General features: G+C 44.5%; 1 protein-coding gene across 5 annotated transcripts in view; it reads right to left on the reverse strand.

Moving 5' to 3' along the window:
* The window catches only part of thrab (thyroid hormone receptor alpha b), a 333,280-nt gene that overhangs the window by 184,697 nt on the left and 128,544 nt on the right, over positions 1–20,039 (reverse strand). For 4 of the 5 annotated variants that reach the window (XM_060940345.1, XM_060940344.1, XM_060940346.1 and 1 more), the window contains exon 2: positions 8,188–8,265. The gene's annotated coding sequence lies outside the window, so the exon portion shown is untranslated. Of the gene's footprint in view, positions 1–8,187; positions 8,266–15,747; positions 15,807–20,039 lie in introns of those variants that run through there. The other variant, XM_060940348.1, reaches the window with a different exon arrangement.

Raw genomic sequence — 20,039 nt, forward strand, 5'->3', positions numbered from 1 at the left:
TAGAGAAGAGAAACACTGCAGTGCCGTCATACTGACCTGCTTTTCTGTACTAAAGTAGCTCACATACTCAACCATTCCTCCCTAACCTGTTCTGTAAGCTTTGATGGATGGATCGGACCATTATTGTGGCATTTCTTTGGGTGGGATAAGCATCAGTGAATGTATAGAGAAGCCGAACATTCCACATTCTGAGCACGTCGTTGTTCTTGACTTGACTTCCTCTTGGCATGCTGGGAGCTTGGGGGTTCTGGCATCCTGGTGGCAGGTGAGATTTATGAGGTGTTAAGAATGTTCTTCTGTAACCAAGCGACAGTTTGCAACATCATTCCCCGCAAGCACCCCCCACCCCCGATAAACAGACACAACTTGCATCTAAACCTGGATTGTGAGGCCTTGATGACGATAACGTCAGTGTTAAGACTGCACTCCCTTCAAGTCCCACCACAAACACACCTCCTAATATCAAGTTTCTGACCACACCCCCACCTCCTGCCTCCTTAACATTACGTCTGGCTCTGGCTTCTATACAACACCACTAATTTTACGATCTTACACTCTCTCTCACTCACACACACACACACACACACACACACACACACACACACACACACACAGCAAGAAATAAAGAAAATACAAAAACTCCATTTGCCTATAAATTGGCTGAAACAAGTTCATAGCTGAGAAAATGAAATCGGTGGTCTAAAGAGGTTTATTGCACATCCTGTTTACATGAATTATAATATATTAACAATGTAATTATTTATTCATTTGTATGCAAGTCTTCTACATTTGTTGAATATATTTTTAACCAAAAGTTGGTTTGTGCATTCTAGTTGGTAACAGTGGTATTTTAGACAGAAACTGTAGCTCTGACTGGTTACAGTGGGAGTTTAGTAGAACCTGCAGTCTCATTGGTTACAGTGGCATTTTAGTTCTGGTGGACTTATGGGTCGAGAGTGGTGGCTTGGTGGTGAAGGCTCTGGGTTACTGCTCAGAAGAAGACATTCAAGCCCCAGCAGCAGCAAGCTAACGCTGCTGAGCCCATAAGCATGACCCGAACTGTCCTCCTGTTCTGCAGTGGGTTTCCCCAAAAGCCTCTTAATGCTAAAAGCATCCTAACCAGGAGAGAGAGAAAGCATTCATTGTGCTGCTCACGCTACCATGATTTTTGTGCTCACCTGCTTTTGGGAAACTCAGCACTGACCCCAACTTCCTAGCAAGCTGTGATATGTGAAGAAAGGAATTTCACTGTACTGTAATGTATGTGACAAATAACAGCTTTGATTACTTGCACTGGCCTTTTGGATAGGAGCTGCCCTCTGATTGGGTACAGTGGCCTTTTGGATAGGAGCTGCCCTCTGATTGGGTACAGCGGCCTTTTGGATAGGAGCTGCCCTCTGATTGGGTACAGCGGCCTTTTGGATAGGAGCTGCCCTCTGATTGGGTACAGTGGCCTTTTGGATAGGAGCTGCCCTCTGATTGGGTACAGTGGCCTTTTGGATAGGAGCTGCCCTCTGATTGGGTACAGCGGCCTTTTGGATAGGAGCTGCAGTCTGACTGGGTACAGTAGCTTTGTGTTGCTATTAGTTTCAAAGCCACTGTGAGCAGGAGCTGTAGTTGCAGTAGTGTTTTGGAGACAATCTGCTGTTCAGTTGGTTACAGAGGCATTGTGAGCTAGAAATAAGGTATGCTTGGTTACAGTAACTATGGGGGCAGAAACATGCACCCTACAAAGACAGGCAATAATCTCATAGTCAAGTCAAGTCAAGTCAAGTTTATTTGTATAGCGCTTTTAACAATAAACATTGTCGCAAAGCAGCTTTACAGAATTTGAACAACTTAAAACATGAGCTAATTTTATCCCTAATCTATCCCCAATGATGAAGCCTGTGGCGATGATGGCAAGGAAAAACTCCCTCAGACGACATGAGGAAGAAACCTCGAAAGGAACCAGACTCAAAAGGGAACCCATCCTCATTTGGGCAACAACAGACAGCATGACTATAACATTAACAGTTTTAACATGAAGTCAGTTTCGTTGATGTTATAAACTCTTCATTGATGGAAACTTGAGTGCAAAACTGATTCATGACAACTGCAGTCCTAAAGTTAGCAAGACAACTGTAGTCCTCAGCCATAAAAGCATTACTGTAAGAGTCAAGAGCGTCCTCCAGGTATAACCCTCAACCCTCATAGTCTGTGACTGGAACACTTGGAGCCCCTCATTATTGACCAGAGCTGTACCACATGCTAGCTACTTATGGTGTCAAGAATGGCCAGTGACATGTGGAAACACTTTGATAAAACTGAAGAAAGGGAAGGTTTACAGCACAGAGCTGTATACAGTGTATACAGTGTACCATCACCTGATATTTAAACATAAAACTTACATTTAAAATTCAGATATTAGCCACACAAGCATGACTTATTGTCAGTAGGTTTTGTTGAGAACACAAACCGCCTATATAAATTCACCACAAGAACAACCATCATTGGGAATTTGAGTACTTGAGTATATCCTTGTTCTCTCAGTCACGTACTTGACTTGTTCAAATGACCAGAAAAGCACATACCTACTACAAGAATGTTGACACTGAGCCATTCAGCTTTAAGGGTAATCTGAAACACTGCTCTTGGTCAGCTCCAGTGCACGTCTCACTGTACAGCTCCAAGAAAACAACATGCAATTTCTCAGAAGTCTAACAAACAACTGTACATGGATTTGTTCTTGGGTCCTAGTTTAAGAGATTATGTAGACTTACATGAGGTATTCAACCCTTTCAGAGGTACTTAAAGGCTTAAAAGTGTTTGTTCAAATCACAGGAAAGCGATGCATTACAATAAGTTCCTTCAAGTTCCTGCCAGTCAAAAGACACTGTGATCCCACAAACCATTCATTCATACATTTATTCATTTTCAATAAGTGCTCTATCCTGGTTAGGGTTGTGGTGGATCCGTAGCCAATCCCAAGGTGGGAACATACCCTGGATAGGAACCCAGGGCAATTTACAAAACTAGTCCAACTATCAGCATGCCTTTGGGAGATGGGAGAAAATGGAAGAACCTGGAGGAAACTAAGGCTACATCCACACGACAACGGCAACGAGATGTTATTTAAAAAAATATCGCATCCAAATGGGCAACGATAAGTAAAATATCAGGTCCATATGGCAATGCAACGCTTGCTGAAAACGATGCAATACACATGCCACACCTCTAGGGCCGCTGTAAGACGGTCCCTTCAGAGACACCAGAACAATAGAAGAAGTAAGGACGCATGCGCATAAACTATTATGTGCGAGACTTCATATTAGCCACAAAGTCAGAAAAATCTGTTGGTAAAATTACATTATAATGACCAAATACAATGAAAAGTATTTTTCCAGTCTCACCTGTGAAAGGTAATCCCATGTGATCTCGTTTGGACGGCAAACCTGTTGGTACAGTTAAACGCAGCACATGAATGAGGCATCTTTATTCTCCGCTTTGACCCATCCAATATGGCGGCGAGGATGACGTATGATTCTACGCGGAAGGCGGCGTCTTTAATGGTCCGGAATAAATTGAATGCTACACGTTGATGGATTAATTTGTTGTTCTACGCCCTTTTTGAGGAATGTATTGTAGGACTTAAACCAACATCTGAAGAGGTGAGATCGCTCCTTTTTTTCCCTATTTTTGCTGGCGGGATTGACTCTGCCCTAAGGGCTATTCTCTCTCTCTCTCACTTTGCACCATTACACAACAAATATTCACAGTGAAAATATTTTGTAAGCGCGTTTCATGAACCAAGTTATAGGATTTGTTGACAACTCACATCGAGTTCGTTACACTTCTACCCGGCGTGAAGCACTCACAGTCATGTGGTTGTGACGTCATCGTAAACAAATCCATTCTACTCATCCAGACGACTTCGCAATGGCAACGTTGCCAGATCTTTCCACTCTGGAACCCGTTCTCAAAAGATTGCGTTTTGGGGCACCCAAAACGCCGGTGCCGTGTGGACGCCAGGCCGAAACGATAAACAACTGTATCGGATTCACCTGAATCCGTTGCCGTGTGGACAGGGCCTAAGAGTAACCCAGTCTCATGATCAAACCAGAGACCCTGGAGTTGAGAGGCAGCAAAAGTGCCCAGTGTACCACTGCGCTACACTGATGCCCCAACAAGAGCTGTTAAAATCTTGCCTATGCCAGTGGTGTCTGATCTTATCTGGTGTGGCTGCAGGTTCAGGTTTTGTTTCAACTAAGTAGGAGTCACAGCTGATAGTTGAATATCTGAAGGCTAAGATCAAGTATGGCTCTTGATTAGTCAGAATGAGAACCAGCAGCCACATTGACACTTTGCAGATAAGATCAGACAGCCGTGGTGTAAGACTGAGGTATGATGACTGGGTGTGATGTGATCAGCAACAACTGAAAGAGATTAAAATCCTTAACTTCTCATGCTCCAAGTTAATAACAAAAGAAAAAAAGACCCTACAGGTTTCTTCAATTTGTTCTTTTGGGGGAAATCTTGAAGGTTCTAGGTAGGACTTAAAAGAGAGAATATTCTTGTTAGTCTTACAGAGTTGAAGTAAAACCCATTAGCCATTCGTGCACTCTCAATAATCTCATTTTTGTCAGGAAAAATGAAACCTAATATCCCAATAAACATGGAAACTAAGGTGGGGTTTACATTAGACCGTATCAGCGGATCATCAGATTAACGTTTTTAAAACGATTCGCGTGCACACAGCAACGCCAATACACGATTCGCGTGCACACAGCAACGCCAATACACGGATACGCTCGGCTCCGCAGGCATCCTGCGCTCCAAATCACTCCGCCCTGAACAGCGAGTGCCCTCTGGAGGGTGCGCACTCCGGCCCTGCGCAGCTCACAGAGCGCGCGAGTGAAGCGCACGAGCAGTGATTCGGGACTGAGCCGCTGTGTGTGTGATCCCAGCGCAGATCACTTACCACTTGCAAGTGGAAGGATGGCAAGCCTAAAGACAATCATAACTACACAATGGGCAGTATTTGCATCAGTATTTGCAGTATTTTCATACTTTTATACTCTTTAATGAAAGGTGATATGAGGCGGAAGTCCGCACCGTTTTTCAGCAGTCGCGTCACATGACCAACGCCAGCGAATCAGGAAGGTGGATGTCACAGTGACGTTGTCCAATGACGACGCCAGCTAGAGCTCAGCACAGCGTATCCGCGTATTCTCAATGTTTACACAGCACCGGACCAGACACGATCTGGATTGAATACGTGGACCCTGGCAGATTCCCGTTTCCCGGCGTTTCCAGGCGATTTAATGTAAACGGACAGTGCATCCGCGAAGAAAACGAGACAGATACGGTCTAATGTAAACTTGGCCTAAGTACGGTACATAATTCACTATACTGTATAGACCTTGTTAGACACATTAGGTAGCATTTTTACTGCTACTTAACCTTCAAATTGTCCAAAGTAAGGAACCTGATGGTTCAATGGTTTATTCCAGTAGAAGAAAAGTTAAAGGGTTTAGGTAAACCCCTTCAACGGAGGATATCTTTTTCAAGAGAAAAAAAAAGCAAAATCTCTTTACAAAGCTGTAACTGATGACCATTCAAAGAACCCTCAAAGAACTCTTAAGGTGGCTCAAAAGCAATCTGTGTGCAAAACGAGGAGCAAGAGTGAGCATTGGACCAGGCAGGAGTACAAACTGTCCATTGTCCCACTAGATTGATGGAGACAACTTCCAATTAGCCCAGTATCTTTTGTTCATAGAAAACAAACCACATTTCTCTCACTCAGTGAACTGAAAAACCAGGCAAAGCAGCAAAACTCAAAATGAAAAAACGTTTTATCCTGTTAGCAAGGTGGCCTGTCTGATCAGGCTGATGGACTTGCTTACTTAATTTCCCTTCACTGGAATGTTCTCACCCACTTTGTGGGACAGTGGAGGACATCAGGACATTCTGAAATGTTTCCTCCAATATCTCTAGGACAGCGAGTGTTATTGATTCAGCAGCTTCCTAATGCCCATGAAATGATGCCAGGATTTCACTACAATTATGCCCCAGCCTCTCTATCAGCTTTCTGAGAGAGAGCGCGAACAGTGCATTGAGACTTGAAACAATGAGACATAGGAAGACTGGCCATCTTGAGTACAAGACAAAATGGAATCATTAAAAAAAAAACATCCAAATGCTGGTGAAGGACGTCATCAAACAATCTTGGCATGGCTGTTTGGGTATGATATGCCTGCAAGCAAACTCACATCAACCTGAACGGCGTGAGTGTGGATGAACAGAGAAAGGTTTATAGCCGTGCTGAATGTCCCAGACGTACTCTAGGTCTGGGCCTGGAGACGCACAGAGGAATTTTATTTTTATTTCCTGCTTCACTCAAAGAACCCACTGGAAGTACACATCATAAATCTCTCACCCAAAAATTAGGAACGGAGGCATGGCACATATTTCAACAGCCGCTGGTTCATAGTGAGAGATCTTATTCGGCAGCAGATCATCTAGTGTGACAGTCTGAGGTTCTCCGCAAAGGTTCCTGCCAGAGTGATGTAGTTTGGGCCATGTTCCTGATATGCACCATGCTGTGTGCAACTAGTACAAATCCACCCTAAAGTTTCCAAGTACAGCCTCCTTAGAGAGTTCAAAGAACAATTCAATGAGCTTTTCAAACACTTTTTAAAGAGTCTGTGCAGAACCCTGTAACAGAATTTTCCTTTCAGAAACAAGAACAACATCTTCAGGAAGTTTGGATCATATGCTACCGAAGAATCCATGAGGAATGCTTTTCCGAATTAGTGTTTGCTAACACCCTGGATAGTCTAACACCCCATGGGATGGGGTTCTTTGATTTGTCTCCATTGAAGGTTCTAAGGAGGACCTACAAGAGAGAGTTCTCCTTTTAGTTACAAGATGGAAGTTGATTCAATATTTGCCATATCACTGAAGTGATGTAGCTGCTCTGACAGCTGCCCTGTATTATTTTCTATCTGTTGCCAGGTGGGTCGCCTCCCCCACAGACAATTCCAACCACTCTTTGATGTCCTAATGCCAATGACGCCTGGGCCTGCCCCACTTTCTTGTGGTTTCCACCCTACCCTCAAGGATAACTCTCTCTAAACTTTGGTGTCTCAAGATGGAAGTACCTGCTACTTATTCAAATAACCCATGACAAACCCTTTTTGTCAGGAAAAAACAGGCTGGTAGACAAAAATTAGCACAGGAAGTGGTGATGTTTTCATTGTGGCCTTTTAAAGTTTTTGCAGTTTCATATTATGATACATGAATTTTATCACAAAGCACTATACTGTATAATGAAACATCTTTTTGTAAACAAAACAAAGATCTTCAGTTTGTTCCTGTAGGGTGACCCCCTCAAGGGGGTTAATGTAAAACCCGATCCAGAGGATCTCTTTTTCAAGGAGAAAAAAGAAACACATGTAAAGCTTCTTTACAGGGCTATAACTGTTAAAAGAACCCTCACAGAACTCTTGAGGTGTTTATTCACTAAAAGTAAGGACCTACATAGTTCCATCCAAGACCTCGAAGGGTTCTTCAGTTAGTTGCTCTTGGTTTTATGTGAAATCTTAAACAAGAGGATTTCTCTTTCCTGCAAAGCTCTTGGAATCCTTAGCAATCCTAAGTGGAACATTTTGAAGAACCAGTTTTTAATTTACACTTGCAGCACTGGCGCAAATTGTTACTCTCACTCAGGATCTTTCTACGTTATTATTATCATTATTATGTTTTTTAGGATGCCATTTCTCCCTCAGTTTTCAACCAATCATGTCCAAATTTCACATGAAGAATATCTCTGGGCTCAATTCAGTCACTATGACTTTTGGTACTGATCTGGAATGATCCATGAAAAACAGGATTTTTTCCTCACTAAGCGTCATTCTCCATCTCTTCCTGTTCCAGATCTATAGGGTACGGTGACCAGACGTCCTGGTTTGTAAGAGCTAGCGCAAATTACTGTGACTTTAGTTACAGTCTCTATCTAGTTTTTTGTTGTTTGTTCAGAAGTGTCCACAGAATAAGTTCTCCCTACCTACCTCGGCAGCCTCACTCTGTCTAGCAATGATGAGATCTGACAAGTCCAAAAATGTGCATGAAGAATATCATGGTATGCCATATGAACACTTATCAGCTGATGCCTCACAGGAATTTATGATGTCATGGAGTACTTACTGAGATGTGTGTTCTGAGATGTGCGTCTGGTTAGCTGTTTTCTCCGTGCTGGGACTTCAGGGATGTTTCACAAGCAACCTGAGAGGAAAAAAACAGCATTGTCAAGGATGGGAATTGAGGAAACATGGGAATAGCACGGTGTATAGAAAACAGGAATGAAGAGTAAAACAGGATGGAGACGAGTTCACAAATCCACCAACCCAACTTGGCTCTGAGGTCTGTCTCGGGATATTTTTAAAGTTTTTTGGGCCAATGAAAATTGAGATTTTCAGGGGGAAAAAATCCAACTCCAAGATGGAGATCTTTTCCATTTTCATTGTTTTCATGTGAGCAGGAAAAACAGATGTTTTTGAAAATGCTGATGTTGTACCTTGAACCTGCACATTGTCTGGGTTTTGTGTGTTGTATGAAAACATACTCTCAGAAATAAAGGTACCAAGCTGGACTATTCCTTGTTGCTGGGATGGTATCATCAAGGGGACATGTTCTGTACATTCAGTGTGTATGATTTAACCAGGAACATCCATATAATGCACTTTTAAGTAGCTTTTAGGGCCCAGTCCCATAACACCAATAACTCTAACTCTACCTACCGTATAACTCCAGCTCTGACTCTCCCTCTGCCTGAGTTTAGTTCCAGTCTGGAGCAGAAACACCACAACTATAATCCCCACTATAATATCACTCGGTCCCGACACTCAGGGAAATAAACACATGCAACTTAGGAATGGTCATGGAAGTTTTTCCCAAGTAGCAGCACATTATTCCAGGTCATACTGTACAGCTTGGACTCCAAAACCACCCATGCACACACTGTGGTGGCTGATAAAATACAGATAGGTTATGGATTACGGAAATATAATTAAAAAAGATACAAAATACAGAGCAGTCACAGATTTTAATATGGATGCTAATAATTTATGGAATGGTCAGATGTTTCAGTATATTACAGATTGGGTACCGACTTCATACGGATGATGCATCATGGATAAAAAATTAAGAAGAAGTCTAAAACAATTAAATGTTTAGACTGCCAAAGTTCATAATTAAAATATCTTACCTGCATTTATATGTTTACTTTATTAATTTACTGTTGATATTTCACTGAAAATCACATCTCTGAGAATAAAGGATCCGTGCTTTGTCTAATATTTTGTTATTTTCTGTGAATCCGTATTCCATGACTTCATGATGAAACAAGGATGTAGAAAGATGCCCGGGGAAAAACAGCACGCGCTCAGACAACGTCACATGGAAACAATGACCTGATCAAGGCCGCAGGCAGCATTTTAAAATCACCGAGGTCCATGATGCGCAAAGCACGCGCCGAAAAATTTTTGACATATTTAAATGAGAGGGTGAATTACACGTCACACAAGAGATCTATTCCTGAAATTACTTTTAATGGTGTTTGAACTGAATATCGTCAGTTTTGAAAAAAAATCATGTATGTGGCAAGAGTAAGAATAATTGAAGCTTGTTTAATGGTTTGATCTGGCCCAAGCAATGAGGACAAGAGATCCCCTAACCATGTAGCCTGTGGAACTGAGATACATTAACAATCTGGCATCCGTTACACCGACACACAAAAACATTCTGGGAAAAAAAAAAATCAGTCTACACCACCATGTTTTAGGCAAAGTTATCCAAGGCAAACATAAGCTGAAACTTTCCACTTTATTGCTTTGGCTTATCGAATGATTTATTTTTAAAATCACAAACAAGGCAGGCTACAACTGCTCTGCTTCGAAAATGTCAATTTAACAGCTTGATGAAAGCGCGCTGATGGTTACCATGGAAACCCCGTGTCTCCTGCACTGCGTTCCTCCGCCGAGTCGAGCGCTCATTCGCTTTTGTGTTCTTGGTCTCAGAGCCGCGCGGACCAAACACACACACGACAGAATCAGGGTTTAACATAAGGGTTGTTTTACAATCAGGGGACAAAGTTTGTGTCACAGGGGTCCAAAATTCAAATTGATTCAAACTGGTTCTTGTACCAGTTTTTAAGTGAAGGACGAGTTAAAGAACAGATTTCAGGTAATTTTTTGATGTGTGTATGGTAGTTTGGTGTAATCTGCTATAAGATAAAGAAGATGAAGTGTCGCTTTAAGCAGGGCTGGGAGAAACAAATGAAGTGATTCTCGGAGAGGACTTTTTTTTGACAATTCAGAATCCACTACTCCCATAGTGCTTTTAAATATAAGGCTGTAAGCTTTGTGTTAGTTGTCTCTAATATTTATGTCCCAATATTTTGACCACATTTTTGGATGAAAATAATCATTTTAGATATGTTATTTTATATTGAAAAATTAGCTGTCTCGGAGAGGACATTTTTTTGACACAATTACAGACTAATTTGATCAAAATAGTCTGAAAACTTACTGGCATTCAACATTAAAACTTAACTATGTTTCCAATGATATGGAACCAAATATGTGTTTTATGGTATAAAGAATGATGTAAGTGCATCCCTTTTGGAGCTACCTGTGGTCAAAAAAGCACTTTTTCTAAATGACACGAGTAATTTTGCTAAATATGACATATATTGCCATACATTCACCAAAAATAACGTTATCACCATTTTTTTTTTGCATGGTAAATAGAGCGATCACAGGGCTACAATAAACAACCAAGTTTATTTAGTCAAGCCTTTTGATATTGAAGATAATAAGTGTTAAATGTGATTTTTAGCTTGCGTACCCTGATTGTAAAGCAACCCATAATTAACAATGCACTTTTTATGGAGACATTTTAATGTTCTTTATTTTTTTTATCCAGTTGAATATTTAGCGTACAAATGTATTTTCAGCCCTTAAAAATGACTGAGGTCCGGACCGCGGGGGCCTCAGCGCTGGCTGTGGCCATGGACCTGATTGGTCAGTTGTTTTATGGGATCAGGTCCAGGTCTGGAAAAACGGCTCCAGAATTAATGTCACCGATACGGATAAACCCAGGCCTGGGCTATAGGGATCGATATCAGTCTGGTGTGAGCACCGACCACATACACTGCAGGGGACCTATTTATTTATATTTGTAGTTATAGTTATCGGTATTGTGGGACTGGGCCTTTAGTGTAGCGCTCCTTCAGATCCAACCATCTAGCGTGAATAGGTTTTAAAGGTACAGTGAGAAGATAAAGTACACCTAGGTACCTGTATTTCTGAGAATGCACTGTGATGCTGCAGTCATCTGAGCAACTGATTTGGAAAAGGGAGAGGTAAAAACTGCATTTTCAAAACTATCCTTCTTTCACAAGGGAAATCTTTCATCCAGCTTGAGGATATCCATGACATGAGCACAGCTTCACTTCTTAACAAGTAAAGCACCATGACCACTGGTCTCACTATCTAACCTGCTCTGGGAACACCAAGAAAATATCCAGTGTTTTATGAACACCGACAGGGTTTATAAATGATCCACTGAACACGAATAAACACACAGGTGTTAAATCAACACTGGGAATCCATCATGATTGACTGCTTTAAGCAACAACAGCAACTCGATCCACATCGTCACGTCTGCTCTTTTCAGCAGGTAATTACGCCGGTGCACGCTGGTGTGATGTTGCACCGTTTTGTGTTGAGAGTGTGTTGAGTCCACTTTGAAAAGGTCTTCCTTCCTTTAATTCTGGCCAATTACCCGCCAACGCACACGCAACTAATTATGTATGTTACCGTGTCACTGACATCTCACACCTGTCACTTTTGTCAGCTGAGAAAAGAAGAGGTAAAAAAAAAAAAGTTAATTACTGCAGATGATGAGAGAAAATTTTGACAATCAAGTGTTCTGTTAATTGACTTAAAAGACTGTTCACTCCTCTGCTCATGAGAAGTGGACAGAAGTGTGAGAAGTTGTTTGGAAAGAAGGAAGAAAGGACAGAAGGAAGAAAGGAAGTGCAGAGACAAAGAGGAAGGAAGGAGGGAAGGAAAGAAGAAAAGCAGGAAGGATGGAAGGAAAGGAGGAAGGACGGAAGGACCATCCAGAAGGAAGTGTGGAAAAACGAAAGTACATCAGTGCAGCTGGATGAAAGGAAGGAATGAAGGAAGATATGATGGTAATTATATGTGTTGTTTATTTTAATCACATTGTTTATTACAAAACCAAGGCTCAAAGTTGTTTGTCGAAGGGGCTGAATTACAGATCCCATACGCATTCCCATACAGATCCCATACGCATTCCCATACAGATCCCACACGCATTCCCATACAGATCCCACACGCATTCCCATACAGGTCCCACACGCATTCCCATACAGATCCCACACGCATTCCCATACAGGTCCCACACGCATTCCCATACAGGTCCCACACGCATTCCCATACAGATCCCACACGCATTCCCATACAGATCCCACACGCATTCCCATACAGATCCCACACGCATTCCCATACAGATCCCACACGCATTCCCATACAGATCCCACACGCATTCCCATACAGATCCCACACGCATTCCCATACAGATCCCACACGCATTCCCATACAGATCCCACACGCATTCCCATACAGATCCCACACGCATTCCCATACAGGTCCCATACGCATTCCCATACAGGTCCCATACGCATTCCCATACAGGTCCCACACGCATTCCCATACAGATCCCACACGCATTCCCATACAGATCCCACACGCATTCCCATACAGATCCCACACGCATTCCCATACAGATCCCACACGCATTCCCATACAGATCCCACACGCATTCCCATACAGATCCCACACGCATTCCCATACAGATCCCACACGCATTCCCATACAGATCCCACACGCATTCCCATACAGGTCCCATACGCATTCCCATACAGATCCCACACGCATTCCCATACAGATCCCATACGCATTCCCATACAGATCCCATACGCATTCCCATACAGGTCCCACACGCATTCCCATACAGATCCCATACGCATTCCCATACAGATCCCACACGCATTCCCATACAGATCCCACACGCATTCCCATACAGATCCCATACGCATTCCCATACAGGTCCCACACGCATTCCCATACAGATCCCACACGCATTCCCATACAGATCCCACACGCATTCCCATACAGATCCCACACGCATTCCCATACAGATCCCACACGCATTCCCATACAGATCCCATACGCATTCCCATACAGATCCCATACGCATTCCCATACAGATCCCATACGCATTCCCATACAGGTCCCACACGCATTCCCATACAGATCCCACACGCATTCCCATACAGATCCCATACGCATTCCCATACAGATCCCATACGCATTCCCATACAGATCCCACACGCATTCCCATACAGATCCCATACACATTCCCATACTCGCTCCCTTGCTCACTCCCTCACTCCCTCACTCACTCCCTCACTCGCTCCCTCACTCGCTCCCTCACTCGCTCCCTCACTCACTCACTCCCTCACTCGCTCAGTCCCTCCCTCACTCCCTCCCTCACTCGCTCAGTCCCTCACTCACTCCCTCGCTCACTCCCTCACTCGCTCACTCCCTCACTCGCTCACTCCCTCACTCGCTCCCTCACTCGCTCACTCCCTCACTCGCTCACTCCCTCACTCGCTCCCTCACTCGCTCACTCCCTCACTCGCTCACTCCCTCACTCGCTCCCTCACTCGCTCCCTCGCTCGCTCACTCACTCACTCGCTCGCTCGCTCACTCGCTCACTCACTCCCTCGCTCACTCCCTCACTCACTCCCTCGCTCGCTCACTCGCTCGCTCACTCACTCCCTCCCTCCCTCGCTCACTCACTCCCTCACTCACTCCCTCACTCGCTCCCTCACTCGCTCCCTCACTCGCTCACTCACTCGCTCACTCACTCGCTTGCTCACTCACTCACTCACTCGCTCGCTCACTCACTCGCTCACTCACTCGCTTGCTCACTCCCTCGCTCGCTCACTCCCTCGCTCACTCCCTCGCTCGCTCGCTCACTCCCTCGCTCACTCCCTCGCTCACTCCCTCGCTCACTCCCTCGCTCACTCCCTCACTCACTTCCTCGCTCACTCGCTCCCTCACTCGCTCCCTCACTCCCTCACTTGCTCCCTCACTCGCTCACTTGCTCCCTCACTCGCTCACTTGCTCCCTCACTCGCTCACTTGCTCCCTCACTCGCTCCCTCACTCGCTCGCTCACTCACTCACTCGCTCGCTCGCTCACTCACTCGCTCGCTCACTCCCTCACTCACTCGCTCGCTCACTCACTCGCTCACTCACTCCCTCGCTCACTCCCTCACTCACTCACTCGCTCACTCCCTCGCTCGCTCACTCACTCGCTCACTCACTCACTCGCTCACTCCCTCACTCACTCACTCGCTCACTCCCTCGCTCACTCCCTCGCTCCCTCGCTCACTCCCTCGCTCACTCGCTCCCTCACTCGCTCCCTCACTCGCTCCCTCACTTGCTCCCTCACTCGCTCCCTCACTTGCTCCCTCACTCGCTCACTTGCTCCCTCACTCCCTCACTCGCTCACTTGCTCCCTCACTCGCTCACTTGCTCCCTCACTCACTTGCTCCCTCACTCGCTCACTTGCTCCCTCACTCGCTCCCTCGCTCACTCACTCGCTCGCTCGCTCACTCGCTCACTCACTCCCTCGCTCACTCCCTCGCTCGCTCCCTCACTCCCTCACTCACTCGCTCGCTCACTCACTCGCTCACTCACTCCCTCGCTCACTCCCTCACTCCCTCACTCACTCGCTCGCTCACTCACTCCCTCGCTCACTCCCTCGCTCACTCCCTCGCTCACTCCCTCGCTCACTCCCTCGCTCACTCGCTCCCTCACTCGCTCCCTCACTCCCTCACTCGCTCCCTCACTCGCTCACTTGCTCCCTCACTCGCTCACTCGCTCACTTGCTCCCTCACTCGCTCACTCGCTCACTTGCTCCCTCACTCGCTCCCTCACTCGCTCGCTCACTCGCTCGCTCCCTCACTCGCTCCCTCACTCGCTCGCTCACTCACTCACTCGCTCGCTCTCTCCCTCACTCACTCACTCCCTCCCTCACTCCCTCACTCGCTCACTCGCTCCCTCACTCGCTCCCTCACTCACTCGCTCGCTCACTCACTCGCTCGCTTGCTCACTCACTCACTCCCTCACTCACTCGCTCGCTCACTCACTCGCTCGCTCACTCTCTCCCTCGCTCACTCACTCGCTCGCTCACTCTCTCCCTCACTCACTCACTCGCTCGCTCCCTCGCTCACTCACTCACTCACTCCCTCACTCCCTCGCTCACTCCCTCGCTCACTCACTCACTCCCTCCCTCACTCGCTCACTTGCTCCCTCACTCGCTCGCTCACTCCCTCACTCGCTCCCTCACTCGCTCACTCAGCTTTCTGACTCACAGCTTCTGAGAAGTCAGTGGTGTTTTGCTGTAAAATGGGGCGTGGCCGTATGTATATGTAAAGGACACACACAGTCATGTCCACAACCCATGGACAAAATAGCAGAAAGGCAGTTTGGGAGCTGTAGGCAGTAATCCACTGCAGGAATGAAATAATATGGAATAAAACAGAATTAAGTCGTCACTTTAAGTTAATTTAACCCCAAGGAGGAAAACAACTCATAGACTCAAACCTCAGAGAAAAGCTCTAACAGAAATCTGAACCTTCTCTCAAATACACCACATTCCCTTTAGAGGAGTGGCACACTATAGGTTCCTCTCACAGCCAAAAACCCGATGCAGCAGGTATTGGCATGTCGATTCCTGAAATATCCGTCCTCTAGCGAGCGCAGAACAGGCCTCAACATCCGTGACCTGAAAAACAAGAGTTGCTGCAATGTAATCGACCACGCCTCCATGCTCTCTCCTTCACACACACACACACACACACACACACACACACACACACACACACGCTGCACATGAAAAATAATTTACACACTGTCATTTCCTGAAGGAAAATCTTCTCAGCCTGCTGTTTTTTCCAGGATCTAATGGCCTGTGAAATGTAAGTAAACGGGGTTAAATAGGCCAGTGCTGGGCTCGACGCAACGTGCTCAAGTGTGTCACCAACAGCAAATCAGTTCAAAACGAGCTAATTTGCCGCCAATGGTGCACCGATGGATACTCAAATTCAAATATGGTGGCATAATTATTCCACGATTTTCATGTTTGTGTTCCATGACTTGCTTTGTTGATCCATATCATTGCAAAGATTTGACCAAAAATACAATGTACACGATATTTCTCATAAGCACAACGAAAATCTTTACGCAAAATATTTTCTCAACATTGAGTATCTGCTTCAGTCCATCAAGTTGTCTCTTAATGTCTATTTGTGCCCTAACAGGGGAAACCATGGCCTAATGGTTACAGAAGCAGCTTTGGGGCCAAAAGGTCACTGGTTCGATTCCCTGGACCAGCAGGAATGGCTGAAATGTCCTTGAGTAAGGCACCGAACCCCCAACTGCTCCCCAGGCTGCTCGGGGTGTTGTACATCGCTCTGGATAAGAGCTTCTGCTAAATGCATGTAATGTAATATCTACCAAAAACAGTATCAACGCATCCATAATAGTGATAATAGCTGTCCTTTGATCTTAAAGAGGCGTGTCCCGAAAGTATGTGTAAACAGCAGAAGGAGGTGGACTGGAAGTGCAGACCTGAGAACATGGCTAATTTGCGAATGATTAACTGAGGTCAGAGGTCAACTTGTCTGTTTCCTCAGTGGACCTGAGTGGATCTGAGCTTCCGCGCTCTTGAGAAATAAAATCCACTCACTGCTTTGCTACACCAGCTACAATTAAACCTGCTGCAATAACCCTTACATTGAAAAAAAAGAAAAAATCACTTCTTCAGTCTTTCCTACCCAGCACCATATGCGGCGTTCCCTAGAAGGCCACACACAAATGGAAATTCAGAAATAAAGCTATGTACAAGTGTGCCAGTGGGGGGAAAAAAAGGTTGAAGCAGGAAAGCCTCAGGGCCATCCATCACGGTATCCAAGGCACAGGAGGGAAATCATCGCCAACCATCACTACGAATCATTTCTGCTTTTTGATGAGCAACACAAGTCCTGGCACTTTTTTTTTAGCCCCAACAATTCTTGCTTTTGTTTTGCTTTTTTTCTCCAGTGAGTTGCCGGAATGTAGTCTAGGGAGCAGGACACGAAGGAGAATGAGTTCCTTTGACTCGCAGATCCTCACCAAATATTTCATTCGTGTAGAAGAACGGATAATGAACTGCACAATTTGAAACAACAAAAAAAATCAAAGCAGGAAAAGTGTTTGACGTAACGTGTGACCTTTCCCTGTACATTCAACTTCTTTCAAGGGACACTCACAGGGAAAAGCGGGACTCTTTCTTTTGAAAAGGTCTCAGTCTCAGGTTGCCAACAGAACCCAGGTCTTAATTACAGATCTGGCAAAGACTTGACGCTGGAGACAGATAGCAGATCTAAAGCCAGTGAGCTGAAAGCCTACAGTATTAGCTTACTGTTTTGGGAAATAAATCCCTATAGTTTTATTGAGTGTGGGGAGGGTGGAGGGTTTGTGAAAGGGTGGGGGTCCTCTTTATCAGACCTCTCACCATAGCCACAGACTGCCTGACGCACTCATTTATCAGGGAAGTGTCCATTGTCCTCACTCCATCTTTCTAAGCTCTGAGTATCAGCCAACACTCAATAGATCCAATCCTCTTAGAAACTCCACTAAGTATCAGAGCAACTTTCGACACATTTACGTTGCTAATCTTTACCAAACTGCTGTTGAATTCTGGATTGGCATTGGTCAGAAGGTGTTGATTGATTTACTATAACAGCAACTCTGATAGTAGATATCGTTTGTATAGTAACAAGAGACTTGTACGGTGGACGAACCATATACACTGCAACCTTGCTTTTACTACGAACTTTTACATACAACCCCGATTCCAAAAAAGTTGGGACAAAGTACAAATTGTAAATAAAAACGGAATGCAATAATTTACAAATCTCAAAAACTGATATTGTATTCACAATAGAACATAGACAACATATCAAATGTCAAAAGTGAAACATTTTGAAATTTCATGCCAAATATTGGCTCATTTGAAATTTCATGACAGCAACACATTTCAAAAAAGTTGGGACAGGGGCAATAAGAGGCTGGAAAAGTTAAAGGTACAAAAAAGGAACAGCTGGAGGACCAAATTGCAACTCATTAGGTCAATTGGCAATAGGTCATTAACATGACTGGGTATAAAAAGAGCATCTTGGAGTGGCAGCGGCTCTCAGAAGTAAAGATGGGAAGAGGATCACCAATCCCCCTAATTCTGCGCCGACAAATAGTGGATCAATATCAGAAAGGAGTTCGACAGTGTAAAATTGCAAAGAGTTTGAACATATCATCATCTACAGTGCATAATATCATCAAAAGATTCAGAGAATCTGGAAGAATCTCTGTGCGTAAGGGTCAAGGCCGGAAAACCATACTGGGTGCCCGTGATCTTCGGGCCCTTAGACGGCACTGCATCACATACAGGCATGCTTCTGTATTGGAAATCACAAAATGGGCTCAGGAATATTTCCAGAGAACATTATCTGTGAACACAATTCACCGTGCCATCCGCCGTTGCCAGCTAAAACTCTATAGTTCAAAGAAGAAGCCGTATCTAAACACGATCCAGAAGCGCAGATGTCTTCTCTGGGCCAAGGCTCATTTAAAATGGACTGTGGCAAAGTGGAAAACTGTTCTGTGGTCAGACGAATCAAAATTTGAAGTTCTTTATGGAAATCAGGGACGCCGTGTCATTCGGACTAAAGAGGAGAAGGACGACCCGAGTTGTTATCAGCGCTCAGTTCAGAAGCCTGCATCTCTGATGGTATGGGGTTGCATTAGTGCGTGTGGCATGGGCAGCTTACACATCTGGAAAGACACCATCAATGCTGAAAGGTATATCCAGGTTCTAGAGCAACATATGCTCCCATCCAGACGACGTCTCTTTCAGGGAAGACCTTGCATTTTCCAACATGACGATGCCAAACCACATACTGCATCAATTACAGCATCATGGCTGCGTAGAAGAAGGGTCCAGGTACTGAACTGGCCAGCCTGCAGTCCAGATCTTTCACCCATAGAAAACATTTGGCGCATCATAAAATGGAAGATACGACCAAAAAGACCTAAGACAATCGAGCAACTAGAATCCTACATTAGACAAGAATGGGTTAACATTCCTCTCCCTAAACTTGAGCAACTTGTCTCCTCAGTCCCCAGACGTTTACAGACTGTTGTAAAGAGAAAAGGGGATGTCTCACAGTGGGAAACATGGCCTTGTCCCAACTTTTTTGAGATGTGTTGTTGTCATGAAATTTAAAATCACCTAATTTTTCTCTTTAAATGATACATTTTCTCAGTTTAAACATTTGATATGTCATCTATGTTCTATTCTGAATAAAATATGGAATTTTGAAACTTCCACATCATTGCATTCCATTTTTATTTACAATTTGTACTTTGTCCCAACTTTTTTGGAACCGGGGTTGTAAATGTAAGACACTCTCCATCTGTCAGAAAATGTAGGCAATAGACAGATGTAATTGCTGGAAGAGTTTTATTTAAAAACACACTGGCAAACAGATCCAAATCAGTGATAAACAAAAATCAGAGTTGAGAAACAGGCGATGTTCAAGCAAAGAACAGACAGGATATCAAAGGTGGAGACTAAGGGCAAAATCCAAAATCCAAAACAGAGTCGGAAACCAGAACATCAACACAGTGTTACAAAAAGGCTTGGTAATGTGAGACACTCGGTACAGCGCATATACTTTCGCAAAGTCTGTGTGATTAGAGGGTCCTTATCAGTGTGTGCTGTGATTGCACTCTAATCCGGAACAGGTGCGTGGTAATTAGTCATAATGGTGCTGCGCGTGTGTATGTGAGTAGCAGTT

This window comes from Neoarius graeffei, chromosome 14 (genome assembly GCF_027579695.1).
Source record: "Neoarius graeffei isolate fNeoGra1 chromosome 14, fNeoGra1.pri, whole genome shotgun sequence".
NCBI lineage: Eukaryota > Metazoa > Chordata > Actinopteri > Siluriformes > Ariidae > Neoarius > Neoarius graeffei.